At 40.8% G+C, this 17065-nt stretch overlaps 1 protein-coding gene across 5 annotated transcripts in view; it reads right to left on the bottom strand.

The window, feature by feature from the left end:
• ITGA4 (integrin subunit alpha 4) overlaps window positions 1–17065 on the bottom strand; it is a 463364-nt gene extending 446299 nt beyond the window's left edge. For 2 of the 5 annotated variants that reach the window (XM_079924117.1, XM_079924118.1), the window contains exon 1: window positions 10603–17065. The gene's annotated coding sequence lies outside the window, so the exon portion shown is untranslated. The remainder of the gene's footprint in view (window positions 1–10602) is intronic. The other 3 variants (XM_079924112.1, XM_079924113.1, XM_079924114.1) reach the window with 3 other exon arrangements.

The following is a 17065-nucleotide window of genomic DNA, read 5'->3' as shown; positions in this document are numbered from 1 at the left end:
GAATCTCCTCATAAGCTTTGTACTATTGTTTTACTTTAACTATAGGTATATTTTATTTTGATTAAAAATGAATTTGAAAATACAGTTGACCCTTGAACAACACAGGTTGGAACTGCTTGGGTCCACTTATATGCCGATTTTTTTCAAAAAATGCTCCAATACCTCATGATTCATTGTTGGTTGAATCCATGAATGCGGAACCATGGATATGGAGGGCTAACTACTGGACTTGAGCATCTGTGGATTTTGGTATCCATGACAGTCTTGGAACCAATCCCTCAGGGATACCAAGGGACGACTGTATACGTAACAGTGATCACAATGCACTCTGAAAAAAATTTAAGCAATATAGAGTGGTCCGACCAAAAAAGTAAATTTCTCCCCCTTTCCCACTGCCCAAGGTGATGTATCCTCTCTAGTTGTAAAGTGTGTATACTTCAGGGCATTTTTTTCTGCACATGCAAATGTGCACCTAGGTAAAAGAAATGGCTTGGGGGTAAGTAGTTTTTATGCTTAATTTTCTGTCAACTTGGTTAGGTCATGGTACCCAGATATTTGGTTAAACAGTATTATAGATGTTTCAGTGGAGACATTTTTTCGATGGGATTAATATTAAATCATTAGACTTTGAGTTAAGCAGATAATGCTCCATAAGGTGGGTGGGCCACATCTAATCAGTTGAAGACATTAAGAGAAAACAGACTGAAAGCCCCAAGGGAAGAAGAAATTTTGCCTCTGAGCCCATCTTTGAACACAAATTGCAATTCTTTCCAGGGTATCCAGCCTGCCAGCCTACTTTGCAAATTTTGCCTTTGCTTCCATAGTCATTTGGACCTGTTCCTTAAAATAAGTCTCTCGTTTGATCCATCTTTCTAATTGTGTGTGTATGCACACGTCCTATTGGTTCTGTTTCTCTGGAGAACCTGACTAGTATAGGAGTGTTTTTAACGATATATTGAGAATAGACTTGAAAGCTGAGAGGAATGAGCCTGAACTAAGTAATACAGGATATGAGCCAAAGAAATCCTCAGACAGAAAACAGAAAAGCAGAGATAAACTGATTAGGTGTTTTGTGTGATTGCAGTACCGAGAAATGCAGAAAGAGGATCGTTAATATGAAGCACATTTGTAATTTTGATAGTAATTTAAGAGATGACATGCTGGTGGTTATGTTCACATTAATACAGCTGCAATTCTTCTTTCAGTCAAGACAAAAACGGAAGAAAACTTTGGAAGAGAAGCTGAAATAGTAGAAAGTAGTAAGGAGTCAAACTAACTTACTCCCAAATCCCAAGACAGAGCTGGTTTCAAATCCTATTCTGTCTTGAATTTTCTGTATTGTCTTGGACAGGTTATTTCATTTCTCAAATATTGTGCTCCCACACGTATAAAAATGGGCATAATTATACTTCTCTCACAAAGTTATGGAGATAATTAAATAGGAGAAGGTATGTGAATGTAAAACCCACATTATGTTGGGCAAGACGTCATTAACGAGTAATGAATATTAGTTGCTTCCAGGGAGCATTGTAAAGCACACCAGGTCTGAAGTGACTTCTCCTGGCAGGAGGAGTTTTATACCTCTCTCATCACCACAGGGGAGAGAGGGGAGAAAAGCAGGGAGGGGAGGAGAGGGGAGGTGAGAGGGAGGATCCTGATCACCAGGAAATAAACCAGCTGCCATTTACAAAGCGAATGTAGGTGGAGTGTCCAAGTTAGTGAGACAGAGAGTTTGAGCTATAGGGGCAAGCTAAGAGGACCTGGAGAGAATCCTTTTTGTTCTAGTCCTTGTTCGTCATTGTACGTTCAGTGAAGTTAATTTTTTCTTAGGACTTTCACAGCTGGCACCAGAATTTCTCTTAGGGAAGGAACTGCCTTTGTTCAGGAAGATGTCATGTTTGTGTGCTCTTTCTTTCCCCCTTAGTGCAGAGTATCGTGGAAAGCAAGATGTCAGAGGACCGGGAAGCCGCTCAGCATGGGATGAAGAAAGGGAGTTCTCATTTGTCTTTTCCCCTGTAAATAAAAGGAGCAAAGATGGGTAAAGGTCAGAGAGAAGAAGGGAGGAGAGCCAGCAAGATGGAAAGAAACTGGGAAGAGGTGAGAGGAATCAATGAAACCTTCCGTGGTAGAGGGGCCGAGGAAGGACTATCTGATGTGACTGGGCTTTTTAAGGTATTTGCTTTGCAGTGATGCAAATCTGTATCTCCACTGTCTCCCCATTGGACTTTTGTGTGAGGTGATTGCTAAGAGGGGCTTTCATCTGTATGTTGGTACTTTTGCTCTCAGGAGCATATATTTTGAAGACCCCAGGGCAGAGATTTTGCATGTGCCCCATCATCCTCAAGGAAACTGTTTTCAGTGAATTCACTTTTTCAACCTTATTTTTCACTCCTTTTCAAAGCAAGTATTCTCCTACACCTATTTCTCAGTAAACCATCTACCAAACGTACTTTTTTCATTATCATCAGAGGTATTTCCACACTCTTCTGCCACCTTCTGCTCCCTATTTAATTCCTATCAAAGTTCAGCCCAATAGCCCTTCTTCCAGGAAGTCTTCCTGATTAGTCCATCCCAGATTCAGTCTCCTCTCCACCACTGCCCCCAACATTAATGGCCCCCAACATTAGGATATATGTATGTGTCATTAATTTGATGATTAATCCCTATCTTTTCATATTTATATATCTTAGTCTCTAGACCAGTTCAGGGAAGGGGCCAGTAAACTCAGTAAAAGTAACCAGGAACATGAGAGTGTGTCATTGTTTAATGTTGTAGAGACAGATGACAAGGAAGTTGTCTGAGTCTCTCAAAGTTTCAGCTCTATGTTTTAAACAGAATCATTCATGATAACAAAATCTGGTTAATTATCATTTCTTTGAGATTTTATACTAACTCTGTGTCACAATGCTTTGGCTGAAACTCCCAAATTAATCTTCATCATCATCACAAGCTACAAAACATGTCATTTGGGGAGGGTAGGACACGGGCTCCAGCAGTGAGCAGAACGGATCTAGTGTGCTTATTTATCAAATGCTTGTCGAGGTACCTCTCAAAAAGCCCCTCCCTTTTAGCCCTAAATGTAGTTTTCTGGGCACAACATATTTTTTGGCTGAGGGTCTTCAATCAATACCTCTCACACTTAACAACACGGACGCGTGCATTCATCAAATTACTTGATCGATCGCTCTATCAATATAAAAATAATGGCATTTTGGAGCCAAAAAGCTGTGCACAGAAACACTCTGCTTTTTCTTGGTCACTTTTGGTTTCATATGATACTGTTAAAAAAAAATCAGTGATGATGATATGCTGTGCTCCCTATGGGACACAGTTTTGCTTCCAGTTTCACTGAGCATTGTTTTGGGGTACCCCTGCACAGCAGTTTACTAGTGCGTTACTTCGGAGAAAAATATTCTTGGCCAACTCCCACAAAAATTGCAGACAACTACAGAAATTCAAAAAGGACGCCATGAAAATCAAACACTAGTGTTTTGTAGCATGTGAAATACCTCTCTTAACAAAGCACATATACTTTTAACCAGCAAGAGGAGAGGCAACTTTTTAGAAAGCCATTGCTATCATCTGTGTATCTTGACTGCAGCAATATCACAGGTAAGTAAAAATGACTTCCTTTGTGCTCTTATGAAACCGAGCAGGACCCTGTGGGGCTCCTAGGCATGGAAGCCTTTCAAACATTTGGTAATCAGGGAAGGGAGAGGATGCAGAGACAAGGGAGAAGCAGTCAAGAAACAATTGTGCAGCCTTGGGGGAGGGTCCTGGTTCTGCCTCGAGGGATACACATAACAATCTTCTACAGAACTAAACCCCCCAACAAATGGAAGATGTTAGCATTCTTCATTCCAGAGAAGATCACAGTTTGATAACATCCAGAAGCTCATCAGGAGACCACCTGAGATCAGATTAAAGGACTGCAGGCTCTGCACACACCTTGATCCTTATTGACAACCCCGCCCTTGAACCAAGGCTGTAAAACTCCTCACCAAATCCTCCTGGGTTGGGACACACAGCTTTTCAGGGCACAAGCCTGCTGTGTACCCCTATGCCTGGCAAACCAATAAGCAATTCTTTTCTACTTCACCCAAAACTCTGTCTCTCACAGATGTAGAGAACAAACATATGGACACCAAGGGGGAAAAGCGGTGGCGGGTGGTGGTGGTGGTGTGATGAACTGGGAGATTGGGATTGACATATATACACTAATATGTAATATGTATAAAATAGATAACTAATAAGAACCTGCTGTATAAAATAATTAAATTAAAAAAAAAACCCAAATCTGTCTGATATTCGATTCAGCACTGGTACACAGAGGCTGAGTTTTCAGCATCACTTATAGAAGGCAAAGGACCAATAGACGGTTGTAGAAAAAACATTTCTAAGGATTCTGTTCTTGCCTGTTCCCCTGGGAGGAATCCCTCTGCCGTCACCAACACAATTGTAACAGTGGCCTGTCTACACACATCTTGACCAGCTGTTTCAAACAGCATACGTGAAAATCATATGGGACGTTTATTAAAATGCAGATTCTTGGATCACTCTGCAATAATTTCTGTGAATACATCTGGAGTGGGGCCCAAGCACTTGTATATTAGCTTCAGCCCAAACACAGAGCTGTGGAACCACACTTTAAGAAACACTGCTTTGGATCTTGGACAACATGGGGCCTATGTTCTCAATAGTGAGAAACAGAAATAATGTTGATGGGTCTCCCGCCAATATTGCTCAGGACCTGAGCCAATCTGGGCTCCGAGGTCGTGAATCGTGTCTGCAACAGCATGCTGCACTAGGGAAGGATGGGCTCTAATTGTGAAGATTTCCAGTAAGGGAGGTTCGCTATAACAAGGTCATAGAACTGGCAGTCGATTTGGTACAGAACGTTTGATGCTCAGTGTCAAGGCTCCCGTGCAAACTTGTAATTATCAAAACAGCAAAACACTTCAGTGCTGCACTTTTGGTGGTTCAACTGTGTGGATAACTTTCTCTTTAATTAAATAAATAGCATTTGATGTAAATTGAGAAAGTCTGACTGGGCAGGTCGTTGCCGACATTCAGTCCTCACAATAATGATTAATTTGGGGAGCATTTCAATACATAGGATCATCTTTAGAATTGGGGCACAGTGCTAGCAGCGTAAGAAGCATCCTAAGATAGTGTGCCTTATGGTCTATTCTCCTTGGTGTAACGAAAGGTCATTGGCTTTGTAGTTGCAGGGTCCTGAGTTTGAATCTTGGTTCTGTCACTTTAGCTTTGCAACCTTGGGCAAGTACTTATGTCTCAATAAAATCTCCTATATTGAGGTTTTTTAAAAAGGAATCAAAGAAATCCCATATGGAGATGACAAGGCATAGCTGTAGTGAGTTCTCACCCTCTCTTACTCTTACTCTCTTCTTTAGTAATACATTTCCTTTCCTGACTGACTGCATGACTATGTAGCAAGTCATCCAAACTAGAAGGTTCAGGGTCATTTTAGAACATTCACCCACTTCTTCCAGTTTTTTTAGCCAATTAGTCAGCAAGTTGATCAACTCTGCCCCTAGAAACCTCACCCACACCATCCGCTCCATCAGGCCTTTATACTCGACGCCTCCTTCATCTAGATTGTTCTTCCCCTTCTATTCCTCTATAGGAGAGAGGGTGATGTCTCTTGCTTTTAGAATGTCACAAAGCCTTTGATCATTCAGTGCTGCACAGGCTTCCTGCGGGTGACAAGGCAGCTGGATGCCACACAGTGCTGTCAAAACCACAACACTGCACACCTGCATTGCGCCCTATGGCTCAGCTCCTTCTTCAGCTGGACCCAGGCTCTAGGAGTTAGAGTGACCTTCTAACACAAGCTCTAGCTGGAGTCCTGAAGATGGATACTATCCTTAAAGCATATAGTCCATACCTATCCCTGCCCTCTCTCGAGGCTCCTAAGGCCAGTGCAAAACAATGCCCACTGCCAGCTTACCCCCGGGGCTTACCCCTGAGGAAAGGGAATCACCCATTTCACAGGTATCTGAGGTCAGATAAAGTGAAGGCACTGTAAAATAAGTGATTCTCAGAAATCGATATATCTGTGATAAATGATGGGCCTAGATATTAAAGAGTACAATTATACAAAATAGAAAGTGATGACTGAAAGGAAAAAGAACTTCATTGCCTTATTCTTGTTGCTGCCAATTCCTAGAGCCAAGTTCTAAAGGTCTGAATGCCAATTATTTAGAGCACAATTATATACCTGGTGGTGGCACACTGAGAACTGGCAGGAAAAGAAAAGCAGCAGGCACGGACCCCAGGGACTGGTCCATTGTACCTAGTCAGGAAATCTGTCCTCAACTGGGTTAAACACATTTAGGACCTGACAATGGTTAAGAGATGTATTCAGACATTTGCCAAACACAAGACAGCCTCATGAAGTTACTACAAGAAAGTGTTCTGGGATTTGGGTGGAGGCGTGGATCCTTTTGCAACATCATGACAAGGAAGACTTCCACAACACAAGTTGCCTACGGATTTATCGTTCCATCTTCTTTAAGTTCATCTATGGTCAGAAATGCTGACGCTAAGTAAAGAAATAAGCTCCCTATGAGAGGCTGGAGTAGGTGCAGTTAATCATGCAATTAGAGCTAGAAAAAGAACTAGTCAGATTGTCTAGGAAATAGGGTTCCTTTTCTGAAAATAAAGGTTATGAGGAGCTGTTTGCTATTGTACATTCGAAAAACACAGTAACTGACACTGATGGAGCACCTAACTGTGCCAGGCTCGTGTAGAGTTACACTACACTCCTGATGAAACCAAGCGGGACCCTGTGGGATTCCTGGGCATGAAAGCCTTTTTGTACCCTGTTCCTTGTTTGTAGGGAACAGACTCTAGCCTTCATGACCTTCCCTGAGTCCCAAAGGGCAGATTCAAACAGTTGCTGATCAGGGAAGGGAGGGGATGCAGAGACAAGGGAGGGGCAGTCAAGAAACAGTAGTGCAGCCTTGGGGCAGGGTCCTGGTTCCACCTCAAGGGAGACACATAACAATATCTTTGAGCTCTTTACGATCCCGAAACCCCCAACAAATGGAGTTAGCATTCTTCATTCCAGAGAAGACCACCTGAGGCCAGATTAAAGAAACCAGAGAAGCTCATCGAGAGATTGCCTGAGACCAGATGAAAGGAGTGCAGGCCCTGCACATACCCTAATCCTATCAGCAACCCCACCATTGAACCATTGCTATAAAACTCCTTACCAAATTCCCCTGGGTTGGGACACACAGTTTTCAAGGGAAGGAGCTCGCTGTGTCCCCCTTTGCCTGGCAAAGCAATAAAGCGATTCTTTTCTACTTCACCGAAAAATCTGTCTCTGAGATTCGATTCGGCACTGGTGCACAGAGGCTGAGTTTTCAGCAGCACTGACAACCTGTATCTCATTATAGCAACCCTAAAAAATACATACTATTGTGATGTACATCTTACAGATGAAAAATTTAAACCACAGAGAGGTTAAGTAATTTACCCAAGGTTAAACAGCTAACATGGGGTAAAGAGACCATGTGGTTAACTGCCACACTATATGCACCATCTTACTGTGTGATACTGACAAATTTAACTAATCAAATTTTGTCTGCTTCTCATAAACTGGAAAAACAAACCCTTGTTAAAAGCTTTAAGGTAATGATCAAATCATACTTCCTCTCTACTGAGCATAAAACTGTAACTGAGTAGGACACTATGGGGCCTTCCAGGAACAGACCTCTCCCCAATATCCTCTGCTTTAGCTTCTCTCTGAAGTACCTAGATAATAGTATCTGATACACATTTCCTGAGTTGTTTTACAGATGCTAAAACCCACACCATGTAGCACTCCAGACTACTGGAGCCTAAGGATTGATAATGTTAATCCGTTACCTCACTATCAACTGATCAGAGAATTGCCCAGAAGCTGATCACGAACCCTGGGATGTCCCTCTGTCACCCTGTCTTTAAAAATGCTTTGCTGAAACCCTTCAGGGAGTTCAGGGGTTTTGAGCACTAGCTGTCCTGGACTCCTTGCTTGGCGCCCTGCAGTAAATGCTACACTTTGCTTCACCACAACCCGGTTTCAGTATATTGGTTTTACTGCACGCAGGCGAGTGGACCAAAGTTTGGTTCCGTAACAAAACTAAAGATTTAATTAATCCAGATAACAAGATTATACTGTAAAAACATATACCATAAGAATAGAGGAAAGGGAGGTACTATCTTGATGAAAACCAGGGTGGGGAAAAGCCAAAGTTTTCCTATTAAAAACAGAAATTGAAATGGTACAGATGGCCCAAGGTTTTTTTATTTTAAACTCATAAAACTTGTAAAACGTTTTATATCTACAACCCCCTCCCCCAAGTAGCAATAATGCTAAACGTAGAAATAAACTTGATGCAAAACATTTGTTTCTGTATATTTCCTTCATGTCACATTTTAAGATAGGAATGTACATTTTCCTAGTCAAAATCCCCCTTGCCCTCTCTCACAGGAAATTGTGCCAGGGAGTGGGAGAAGTGCTTGGCGGGGCAAAGAGGATCTGGAACATAGGTAGGTAGGACCCAGCCTGGTTGATGAGCACACATCTCCCTGCCAGAGCTAGGAGAGAATGCTCAGGCTGGGTTGGGTTGAGAATGTAAGAGACAACTCAAAACAATTTCAGAAGCATTAGAAAGAGTGTGCCTGGCTAGCTAACTCCTTTGATGATGGGCTCCAGTGGAGGGGTTGTGGGCAGGGGGTGGGATAGTGGTTCACCTTTACCAGGAGAAGGAACACAATGGAAGCTTCAAGTCCCTAACACAGTAGTAGAAAACTAACCTCTCAACTATGAAAAATCTTTCGTAGCAGATAACTGCTAATCAAAAGTAGTTTGAGCTGCTACCACTATGCTGGGCCCGGGGCTTGCAATGAAGCGTAAGGCATGGTCCTTGTGCACGTGCGCTCAGAAGTCCAGGTGAGGACGATGTATAGTCAAATAGACACACAAAGAAAATACCTTAGTTACAGACTAAAGTGATTTCTGCTAAGAAAAAAGCCTGCTTATGGAGAGCATATAACAAAGGAAAGTGGCCTGTGTTGGTGGGATATTGAAGTTTTCCCATTTGAAAATCTTTTATAGTGATAGAACAGTTGGTAATGTAACTGAACTACTAACACTGAAAGCTACCTAAGAAATCCATCCATTATAGTAGATGACATAGAGGTTTCTGTAAATATGAAAGGAAAAGAAATGAGCTCTTGATAGATTTATTGAGATTAGCACTGCTAAGTAGACCAGACTCTAACAAGCAACATTTGACAAATCTTATTCTTGCCGTTTCATTGAGTCCATGTTCTCATGTTGTTATGAAACCAAAGTTTCTTAGCTGTTTCCAATTGTAATAGCCAGCTGTGGCATGGGGTACTTTATTATTTATCAGTTCTCACAAATCTCCAACGAGGTAAGCTAATGTTCTTAAATGCATGCCCGCTGAGAGAAATTTTACAAATCACAACACTCTATAGCTCACAGAGAGCTGCATATTAATAAAAGTAAAACTGATTTAAAAATGAAAGAAAACTCTATATTTAATGTATTTTAAAAATATATTTTAAAATAATATTTAGCATAGTTAATCTTTGAGACAAATTTTGATAACCCTTAATTATTAAATACTGCTATATGAAGGTCGAGGAACTGTAACCATATTTTCTCATAATAAAGATAACACTCAAAGATACCGAAGAAAGGAACTGATTAAAATGGAAAGGGAACTGCTAGTTGCAAACAATAATCTGTTCTGTATTTTAAGCTGTTTCAGTAATAGTTAAGACTGAAATTTCTTTCAAGTTAACTTAAAATACTTTTGTACTTAGCCCCATCTTTATCTTTCAGCTTAACCAGAATATAATAAGCATCATTCTAAGGAGACAAGAACGTGAAGAAATTTTTTCCAGTACTCTGCGGATGTTTTTTCATTTTCAATGTGTTGAATTCTTAAATTCCAAAAACAAAAAACAAACCAAGAAAAACCCCTAAGAATTTCCAAGTTCTTAAAATATTTCTATTTTTTTAAGAGATTTTGCCAGGAAATGTCTGCCATATTTAAAACAGTATCAGGGCTTCCCTGGTGACGCAGTGGTTAAGAGTCCGCCTGACGATGCAGGGGACGTGGGTTCGTGCTCCGGTCCGAGAAGATCCCACATGCCGTGGAGCGTCTGGTCCCGTGAGCCATGGCCGCTGAGCCTGCGCGTCCGGAGCCTGTGCTCCGCAACGGGAGAGGCCACAACGGTGAGAGGCCCGCGTACCGCAAAACAAACAAACAAAAAAAACAGTATCATTTCTAACTCCTGCTGTGCATCCATAAGCAGGTTGTGGGTTTCAACCAATTCAACCCACCAAGGCCAGGAAACTGATCAAAATGACTTTGAAGTCCCATGCCTACTGAATTTTATTCTTTATCCTCCTGATATATTAGTATGCAAGACATAATACAAAATCTTGATCCACCTGCGTGTGACTAAGTTTGCAAAGACAAGAAACACATCACGAGAGCCTGAATGGGAGAGCTCCTAGATGATACGTTTTGGCAAATATGAGGATGCTGGGCTCACCTTTGCAGCACGTCAGGAAGCGCCCACGACTTAGAACTTCGGCATATGTTGGGGTATCGGGTGCTCTGCCAGGGTTGCAGACGCGGCTCGGAGATGTGCTGTCGAAAGCACTGCTACTCAGCCCCAGGCATCAGCAACTGGAAAGGCAAACTCGCGGCCCTCACCAACTGAATCAGACTCTCTGACGAAGGGCCCAGGACTTTGCTTTAACAAGCCCTCCAGGTGATTCTCAGTCTCACAGAAGAGCAGTAACAAGAACTTCTGGGCCCCTGCGTGCTGGGTGTAGGACTTGCTAGAGACAATAGGTGAAGGAGATGAAGCTCCTCCACACGAGCAGCAGGGGCCTCACTTAGGAGCTTGCAATGCAGACTCTCCTGCCCACAACTCCAATCAGAGCCTGCATTTTAGTTAATTGATTTCCTCTGTGCGCCCGGAGGGTACTCCCTTGGGCAATCAGCCCCTGCCCCCTTCTGCCTGTCTTCTCAAGTAGTAGCTAGAATGCTCTAGGCTTCTTTTCCCTCTTTCCCTTATCAAAATCCCCATTTACCCAACAATTTGCTTCAGCCAGGTGTCAGGGGTGAGAAGTGATTTTTCTGAGCTAATGAGCTTTAGTGTAGAGTTCCTGATAAAACTAATAAAACTCAATGTGTTACTGATTCCTGTAATGTTAGCGTTAAAAAGTTAAGATTTCTGGAGATGCCTATATTTTAAGCCCAAGAATGAATCTAATGGTGGGATTCTAAGCACAGTGAGAAACTGGTAGAGAAAATAAAGGTTCTGTGGGAGCTGGAGTATTTGATATGCTACAAATCAGGCATGAGGGAGGCTGAGCTGGTCCTGGTCTTCCCCCTGGATTCCTTACCTTCCTATTTAACAGGAACTGATTGAACAAAGAATTCACCTCCAAATGGGAGCCTATCAACTCCATTCAGCTATCCCCTAGGTTTGTTACAACTACTGAATCACTCTAGCCAACTGTGAGTCCAGTATTCAAGGCGTTTTAGCGGCTCCAGGAGCCCAGGAATTAACTCAAACTGAGGGCACACCTGGGGTGGGAGTGACTTTGAAGGCCCCATCGGCACCAGTACTTTGCAGCACCTTGTAAAGTCCTGGAACCGCACACTCTTGCGTTCTCCACCCACCCACCCCAGCGCCAAATCTGGAAATCTGTGATCACAGGATGGGATGGTGGCAGGGAAACATGGGTTTAAAAAAGTTTTCTAGGCAATTCCGATACACATGCCTGACTTCTCCAACGGATAATCACTGATCAGTTGTTTAAGTTTTATTATTGCCCATGAAGCTTTTATACACAATTCAAGGGTGGCTACACTGTTATTACTGAAATGAGACATATCATAAAAGTACAAGTTTTCTTTCACATATGTGAAATGTTATTTTATACCTCAATTTGATCCATGCATGGTTTGAGAAATACAAGTTCTCAACCAAAACATAGGTCCAAGCATGCAAAATCAACAGCTATTCTAATTTTTAATTTTGAAAATCTCTTGAACTTTACTGGCGACTCTTTTAACCCTGCACCGTTTCAAAGGAAAACACAAATTGAAGACAGCTACATTTATTAAACATTTCTTCATCAGTATGAACATCGACAATGCACTGAACATTGCCAGCAAACAGCCTGCTGGGATTGGGGCAATCATTTATTTTAGCTCAAAATTCCCAGTAGGGTTTGAAAGTATGTACTTCTGCCAGTTTAACCTTGGTTTCTGTGAGTAAACTAGAACAACTGAAGTAAGTAAACCAAACCAAAGCTTTTGAATTTCAGTTGTTTACAAGGTACCTCATTGACAGGAAACAAGCCTTTCTGAAGTGGAGATTGTGGCAAATTTTTACAAGACAATAAAAACCATTTTCCCCTTTATATTATAAAAACAATGTTACCACATAGAGAGGGGAAGATTAAATTCACCCAGAATCTCATCACCCTAATGTGTCATCTTTTAATCTCTATCCACAAACATGATTTCTACATAGTTGTAACTTGTGTATTTACACAATTTTGATAAAATCACTATTTAAATTCTCATATACAGGACTGTATGTATACTCCTCTTTAAGAAAATTATACAGTGTAAAACCTACAAAATGCAATATGTCCATCAATCCCAAAATACCCAAGAGCTTCAACCTTCCAGACCAAACTACAACTGCATTTCTTTCCTTCTGCACTGGAGCATATGAACTATGACAAGGCTAACATTGGTCTGAGTTCACCATCTGTAAAATAGCATAGGTAAAACACTGCTACAAATTTTTAAAGTTATCTACATCGTTTAGCACATTTTCTTTGTGCAATCTTTATAAAACCTTAAAATTACATCTTAATTATCTCCATACTAATTGAATCAATCATCTTCAATCATTCTTAATTATCATTCCACTTTTCTTGACCTTGTTTTTTAGGCAAAGTGGTTAATACACATGAGAAATAAAGGGCATCTGCACCCAAGTACACTTTCCATGCCAAAGGAGCAAGCAGCACTATTTAGGTAGAGTAGGTTCTGTGATGGCAGAAATACCAGCCTGGGTTTAGCAGATGTCGTCTGTGTGATCTTGAGCCAATCATTTTGTCCCCTTGCACTTCAGGTACTTTACTGTAAAATGTAAAATGAATACTTGCATTCTATCTCTTTGGGGATATCATTGCAAAAACTAGAATATAAGTAAAGCATTTTAAAATCCTCAGATGAAAGGTACAACATGTTTTAAAGATTTCATTTTTATTAGGATTGATTGACAAATATAACTTATTATTAACCTGTATACTAAAAGTTCTCTGTATCATTCTGGTTAAAAAGTAGCAGATGAGTTCCCATTTTCAATGTTTCAAGAACAGGTCTGGAGAGCGCGCTGAACTGGTTTCATTTGGTGACACACTGACATCTAGTGGAGATCTACGGTGTGCTATGGAATACCATACACCCCACAATAACTCCACAGTTCTGGTGGGGGCAAAGAGAAGCAAAAGCACCTTTTGGTCTTTATGCGAAGCATCAAGAAAATATACAAATGAATTAAAAAACAAAGGTACACTTCCTGTATATTTACGTTTTCCCGTGTTCAATTAAAAATACCGGCCAATTCTCAAGACATTTAATCAGAAGTTGTGGGATGATGTGCGGTGGGTAGCAACAAGCTCCTCAGCACTGTAACTTTGGGAGATGCCAGAAAACCTCCCTCTGATTCAGAGTTTAAAGGAACAACGTAACTATGTGCTCAGCTGCTCTGCTTTTCCTACAACCATGGCGAGCAAAGCTGGAGGGGGGGGGCGATGGGGGAGAAGACAAGGCAGGGGAAGGGAGGGAAGGGAAGGAGAATGTGTGGGAAATAAGTTTTCTAAGTTTTTCATTACATCCCGTGAGTTAAATTTTGTACCTCTTTGTGGCTAGAATTTTATTAAATCCAGAGGGAGAGTTTCTTTAAGCAAATATATGTGTAACCTTTCTGGCATATCACGAAACATTTATCTAAACCTGCTCCCGTAGTACACTGCATTTACTCTGGAATAAAAATATAAAATAAAATGTTTCTACGATTACACTTAGCTTTCACAAACGTCTAGCACCATCGTTAAAGTGTGGCTCTGTGTTTCCTCTTCATCCCTTCCAAAGACTACGAGAAGCATAGCTGAGTGGCCTTGGGAGGAAGTAAATCTGACACTCATATTTTTAACACGTGACTATTTAAATTAAGATAAACAAATATTCACTGGAAGATTGTCACAGTCACATCAGATCTGCTTCAGTACCGATTTAATTTAAATTCTGCCTCCCCACTTCCCCACCCCCTTTAGTGAAAGTGGGCAGGTCTGAGTGCAGCTGGTCTACTGGATCCACACCTGCCTGCTTCCTTGTTTTCTACCGAGCTTCAACCACTGGATGAGGCTTCTTGACACCACTGTTTAATGGCTTCGTTATTCCAGTGAACAGGAAAGTTTGAAGAGGATGAATTCTGGAAGCTGGAATAAAGAATTTGTTTTATACTGCTGTGTGCTTTTAGCCTCTGGTTCTGGCAGACCCTTCCACCACACCTCTTCTGGAGGAAAAAAAAAAAGAAAAAGAAAGAAGAAAAAAAAGAAAGAAAGTGAAAACATCTTACTGTTGGTCTGGAGGAAACATGGGATTAAAAGAAACCTCAAGGATTAGGAAAGTGTGATTTTTCTCTAGAGAAGAACGTGCATGAGTTTGTTCCCACCACACCCAGAATGAGTCTAAATTCTTTAATTCCTTCAGTCTTTCATTTTTGTCTGGGAATCAGAAGAATCATCTAGAAATGATTAGACCAGACCAGCTCTCAAGTGTAAAATCTAGAAGAATCTTACAGCATCTACATTGCTTAATTATAATCAAACACTCTGAAATAGATATGTATCCATTATTGGTCTGTTAAATTTAAAAAAACGAAATATACTCACTTATGTCCTTCTTGGCAATTAAGAGTAAACTCCAATCTTCAGAGCCCAGAGACAAAAACAAACAAACAAAAAACAACAAAAAAAGATGCGACACAACCTATTAGCACAAGCAAAAACAATGTTCTAACAGTGAAGCTTCATGCTGTACTCAAAAATATAATTATCCATACAATTTGCAATTGTATTGTTTTACTGCTTAAAAAAAGTCTCTCCAGACACTTTACACTGCTCAGTGTTTTACTACTAAACAAAATTCTCCCATCATTTTCCCAACATTTCTGCAGTGTTCTTCATTGTTTTTTGTTCAGTTATATAATTGAGGAAAGTCAGGCCCAAGAGAAGTTAAAAAAAAAAAATCCACTGACAGAATAAGACAGTACATAAGAAATTTGAAAGCTTAGTTACTCTACCACAGGCTGGTGTTTAATTAAACTATTTTGACCCTAGAGTTCAGAATCTGAAGACCCAGGAGTTAGAATTGAAATAACTACTATTGCAGTGTTTTACTCATGAAGTAACTATTGTGGATACATCAATGACCTTTAATTACTCTAAGCGCTAATACAACTAAAATTTAAAACTTGTGATCTCTCTATTCATTTCTTTCAAGACAAAGTGTCAAAATATGTCAGGTGGCAACTCTTGGTAATTAGTTTTCATATATGTGTAATAAATACTTTATTTGAAGGTAACGTTTTATTTTGGAAATGATGATTTTAAAGATTCCTGGGCAGGACCCGGACTTAAGAGCTAAGGTTACTATCCCTACTGTGTTAAATAAGCAGATTGCAGTGATTTTCAGAGAAGCCGTGAGTCCTTTGGGTGTAAATGTGTCCTCCTAAGTCACTCTTCTAGTTCCGTTGTCCCAGGTATGCCACTACACAGTAGACAGGAACTGAGTCTTCCAGACATGTTCCAGACAAGTTGTAGATGCTAAAGAAGCGGTGACTCTGAAGTTCAGTCTTTGGGTGTGTTATATGAAATGAATCTAGAGAAGTGGCCAGAGTACCTGTGCACAATATATCACTGTCAGAAAAAGAATTTACAGTAACATTATAGAATCAATAGTAATACAGAATGCCCCAGTCTTTGTGATCTTGGCTTCTCTGGAAATGTAGAGAAAATAGAAACAGGTCTGACTTACAGAATCCGAGGAAACTTTTTATTGATCTCTTTGTCCTTCCAGAATTAGGAGAGCAGGCAATACAGTATCTTTAACCCCAGCTCAAAGGAGTAAACCTTTTCCCAAAGCTTAAATGGGATGGACGTTTTCTCCACATCACAGTGCCCTGTCCTAAATCAACCATCAACATCCTCCGTCAACAAACAGAACCCACAACCAAGTGCAGAAGGACGGCGCTTTTGCTGTTTCTCTTCAGATGTCCCCACTGGAGTGTTCTCATGTTGTGGGCTTTTGGCATCCTAACACCCAGTCTTCCCCTAATGATAACCACAGAATTACATAAATCCTACTTTGAAAATACACGGAGAGAAAATACATTTCCAGCAAATCACTAGGAAAGCTCTAACAAGCTGCAAATAAGGAAGAATACAAAACGATTTCTAATTTAAGTAACAAAATACAGGGCTTTAGAGATGCTATTTATTGCAATCTTCCAGCCAGGCCTTAAATAAGGAAATGGTTGTCTTAGCAAGGTGCCTGAGGAGAGGTATTAACCAGGGGAATCAAATGAAACTGAGGAGAGACAATCAACGTGAGACCTAAAAACCTCTGCTCCTTTAGGCTCACTTCAACAACATTTGCAAACCCTCCCCCCCTTTGATGTCAACTCTCGTTAGCCTAACAGTTAACTTTAAACCTGGAAAGTTTTGTGCCCATGTTTAAATATGGCCGAATACTCGTTAATCTTTCTAGAAACATATCACTATCATGAAAATAAAAACAAGTGGTACCATACGCCAAACTGATACACAGTGCTCACCCACTGATTATGTACTTGCCTACACTTGGAATGTCATTTTATGAAGGCGCTTACGTATAGTTAGTAAGTAAGCTAAAAC

Source organism: Stenella coeruleoalba, assembly GCF_951394435.1.
Source record: "Stenella coeruleoalba genome assembly, chromosome: 6".
In the NCBI taxonomy this organism is placed as follows: Eukaryota; Metazoa; Chordata; class Mammalia; order Artiodactyla; family Delphinidae; genus Stenella; species Stenella coeruleoalba.
This window is presented reverse-complemented; position numbering and strand designations above follow the sequence as displayed.